General features: G+C 40.9%; 1 long non-coding RNA gene across 1 annotated transcript; it reads left to right on the top strand.

Annotated features, from left to right (window-relative positions):
* The first annotated feature begins 1185 nt into the window (after nucleotides 1-1185).
* On the top strand, nucleotides 1186-2929 carry LOC125440693. Its single transcript, XR_007245732.1, has 2 exons — nucleotides 1186-1260; nucleotides 2836-2929. It is a non-coding gene; the product is annotated as an uncharacterized LOC125440693 (long non-coding RNA).
* The last annotated feature ends 1380 nt before the right edge of the window (nucleotides 2930-4309 follow it).

The following is a 4309-nucleotide window of genomic DNA, read 5'->3' on the forward strand; positions in this document are numbered from 1 at the left end:
AGAATAGGAGGAGGAGGAGGAGGGAGCAGGGGGCACCTGTCAGCGACTGGACACTCCAAAAGCCCAGCAGAACAACTCCGTCTTACAGGCCCTGCGGAACTCACCAAGATCCCGCAGGGCCCGGACAGCTGGAGGAAGAGTGTTCCACCAAACAGGGGCCAGGACTAGCATCAGCACTTCCCCCAGCCATGCTCCTGGACCACCTCCACTACACCAATAGCTGCCACAGGAGAGCAGAGATGCTGGTGCTGCATCCAGCACCACATCTCACCACTGGAGAGGGCTGCAGCCGCATGCCAGCAGATTCACCCTCCACCAGGGTAAGTGCCCAAGGGGACCAACGTACCAGTGTGGCTATGTGCCGCTCTCGCCATTAGATTTGCCCCCCTTTGGATATGGCTGTTAACCTTTTAAACAGTTGTAAGCAATGCCTCTCCCACAGTTGAAAGAAGTTGTAGATGCCAAAAGGATGCTGTTCGTATTTGCAAGGGTCTGTCACAACCAGTCATGAAAGTATTAACTATATGTTTATGTGTAAACAGGATGTTGAGATCACATTCTAATCAGCTGGCCTATTCATTAGCTACTGGCCAGTTTGATAGCCATTGCTTGCATGTTTGTGAGCACATATACCTGAAGTTATAAAGTTAATGTGATTTTTCTGTTCTCCCACACTTGACTCTTGAACTCTGACTCTCAGTCCTTGCCATGTGCTGAGACAACTGTAAATATATAACAGTACAGCATAGTATTTATTGTTTTATCTCCATGTTAGACTACTCTTTTAGTTAGTAAACCTTTATAATATGCAATGCATTTGTATCTGGGTCAGTAGTATCTGCTACACTCTGCTGATAATGTATACCCACCAACAGATACTCACATGTCCTTCCTGTCTCCCTTCTTACCCCATCTTCTTTCACAGAAGAAATTTAAATCCCTTGCATGGGATGCTCTGCTTTTATCTTATTTTATCAATAGTAGGTACCATCCTTAGAATACATGTGCAAAAAATTTTTTTAAAGGTGGGTTGGATTCCAGGGGAAGGAAGATCAACCCCCTGACTGCAGGGGAACTGAGAGGTACAGGTAGATCACGGCAAAGTTGATAATTAGACTTGTGGCTCAACCCTGCACAGAAACAAGGACAAGGGCAGCATGCAGAACAATTCAATCAAATAGAAAGATTCTTCTAACAGGAGTATTCTCAAGGGAAGAGGAGAGGAGAGGAGACCAGTAGAAAAACATGGGACGACAACTGGTGACAGTCAGATTTGGCCTCTGAATCTGCTTAATTCTAACAGTCCTGCTATATTTTAATTAAGGTATGGAGAAATTTTTGCAGACAATATCACTTATAAGGAAATATTTGGCTCCAGAAGAAGCAAGAAAGATGTACTGTTACACCTCTCCCTGATACGTTCAAGAGAGATAACCATGTTAATTAGCTGGTGGCATCAAAATGACAAAAGGGCTTTTGGCACCTTAAATTTATTTTGGCGTCGGTTTTCATGAGTATATTGCAAGCATGTGCCCTATGTTTACCACAGAGCTTGTCCCCAATGAAGTGGTGGGTTTGTGTAACCCTACTCTCTGGAGAATTGAGTAGCCTCAGAAAATATAGAATTTGGTCATTCCTTGTCTGGGTAGCAGATCACCAGGACTTTAGAAAAGGTGAACAGAAAAAGGCAGACCTCGGGGTCATAGTTACTTAGCCTGGTCTGCTCAATCAAACGTACTCTTACAAATGAAGATAATCTTTTGAGTTTGACCGTGGAGAGGCTGTCATCTGTCCTTCATTTTAATTATGCCATTTTGCATAACCATTTGAATAATAAAGTTGATTTCTTATCAAATTGCAACATGGCTCAGCTTACTAAAGAAATTATGTTTTTATTCAGTGTTTTGGTTGATATCTTAAGTATCACATGCATTGCTATGTAGTGACAAGACCAAATGCACTCTGGCAGCAATTCAATATGAAAACGAGGAGGTGTTGATTTTATTACCACTCTGGCAATATATTTGAAAGTGTGCTAATGACTATTAATGGCCTTATGCTGCAACAAAAGAATTCCTGAAGTCAGTCATAAAGACATTTTCCTCTGATCCACAACATTAAAAACAGATTCTGATATATTTCTAATAACTATCAAGGGGACTTTTTTGCCTCATCAACAAACACAAATTAAAAGCAACAAATTAATTGGGCTTTCATTCAAGTTGCAGCCAGTGTCAAATTAAAATGAAGTCTGTCTGTGCCTTCCTATGGATATCACTGCACCTCCATTCTAGATAATCCAAACTAGATAAACTACCCTTGTGTGAGAATGACTGCTATTGAGAAATGGCTATATATCTGGATGTCCAATCTAGAACTGTTTAACCATCTCTGGTACAGGCATGATCATAACAACTATTTTAAGGTCTATAAAATGTGACTGGGTGCATTTGTGCCACTCTACAACATAATTGGTCACTATCTTTCCATTTATGTGCCCTGCTCATATTGAAGATGTCAAATACCTATCATTTCTTCATTCACACCCTACATTCCTAAGTATATTCTGTCAAGGCCATGCTTTTGCTATTTCAGCTGTTTTTCCCCTAACCATGGTCGGGAATATGTCTTCCTCAACAATACATGTGGGTTTAGAGGATGTAAGTTGAGAATGCCAGGTGACATTTGTGGCAAGAATTGTCTTTCTCTAACTGAGGACCTTGCTACACATTACAAAATCCTCATTTTTGTTGGTAGGTAACATGTGTGTGTGTAAGTTTGGTTTCCTTATTATTAAATAGACTTTCCTTATTTTGCTTCCTTACTATTAAATAGGCATGAAAGTGGAAAGAAGTACATGAAAGTGGAAAGGAGTGTACATCTTAAGTACATGAAAGTGGAAAGAAGATACGTAAATGTCTTAAATAAATATAACTAAATAATCTTCCGTTTCTAGGTTTTTTAACTTAAGCAATACAAAAAAGCAGCCATTGTGCACCTCAACATTCCATCCTGCAGTATGAAGAGATCCTGAAAGTAAATAAAAATACTTGTTCAAATTTCCTCCAGTTCAACTGAGTTCTAAATATTTGACAAAGATATGGGGACATGGTGTCAACAGAGAGTTTTATGACTCCTGAAGCAAGCACTCTGGAGAGAAAGAAAAATTCACTGTCCTTTCCCCAAGGATCATTGATCATCGCCATCAGAAGGTACAATAGCTTCAGAACTAAGTCTGCTGCTTTGAAAAAATAAAAGCCAGGTTAGAAAATCATTGTCCGACTCATTCATAAGAAATGCAAATCTGTATAGGGACGAGTTTATGAGCAGTATATCTCTTGTTACTGAGCCCTTTCCAAAATGATGGTTATTCTTTAGAGCTCCTAGTCCCAAGTAGGGAAAAAAAACAATGCCATTGCATGGATGAATCCCACAAAAATAAAGGATAAAGCAGCCACTTTCATGGAATATTATGCAGGACTTCTTATGAAAACAGCCAAATCAAAGGAAGACAGAACGTTTGGCTCCTTCAATCTTAGCCACAATGTTTTTCATTTTCCCCCCTTTAAGAATGTCTTAGATTCCCCACAGGACCTGAATTAACAAGGAAATAATTGAGAAAATGGAAGCTTCTGTTTTGAAAAGCACAACTGCACCAAGACAACAAAAAACAGATGCCAGTTATTTGCCAATGGCTGCTGTAGAATAGAATATTTTATGACATTTACTTTGCCTTAGCAAAGCTGAAGTTCTTGTCAGGGAAACACAGTCCATTAAAAATTACTCATCAGAAGGCTTCTGAGATGGATAGAAGTCAAAAGTGCCATAAAACATTCAGTAGAGTTAAAAATGATCACTTGTGGCTGGCATGTTTTACATTTTACACAACCAGTCAGCCTCTGAGACAGAGGGGGGGAAACTTTATTTGAACAAAGGTGAACTCAAGAGCTCAAACACTAAAATTCCAATGCACACACCTTTTCTGTTTTCTTTTATACAGCTTTCACAAACAAAGAGAATTATACATTCCAGATGTTATTGCTCTGCCAGTAAGCAACCGAAGCATCTCTGTCTGTTGTTTGTCCATCTCAGCTTGTTCAAGGGGCAAAGTGAGGGGGAATTGCGCCCAGGGCATGTGCACAACCTGCATCCCTGCCACAGCACCACCTGCCCGTGCCCCACCCCAGAACATCCCTGCCACACCACCACCACAGCCAGGCCACACACCCACTGCTGCAGCGCCCGGGGCATGGTGCACCCCTATCCCATTGGCGCTACACCACTGGCTAGTTCTAGCCTGTTTCTATCA

The sequence above is a fragment of the Sphaerodactylus townsendi genome, linkage group LG11 (assembly GCF_021028975.2).
Source record: "Sphaerodactylus townsendi isolate TG3544 linkage group LG11, MPM_Stown_v2.3, whole genome shotgun sequence".
Classification (NCBI taxonomy): Eukaryota; Metazoa; Chordata; class Lepidosauria; order Squamata; family Sphaerodactylidae; genus Sphaerodactylus; species Sphaerodactylus townsendi.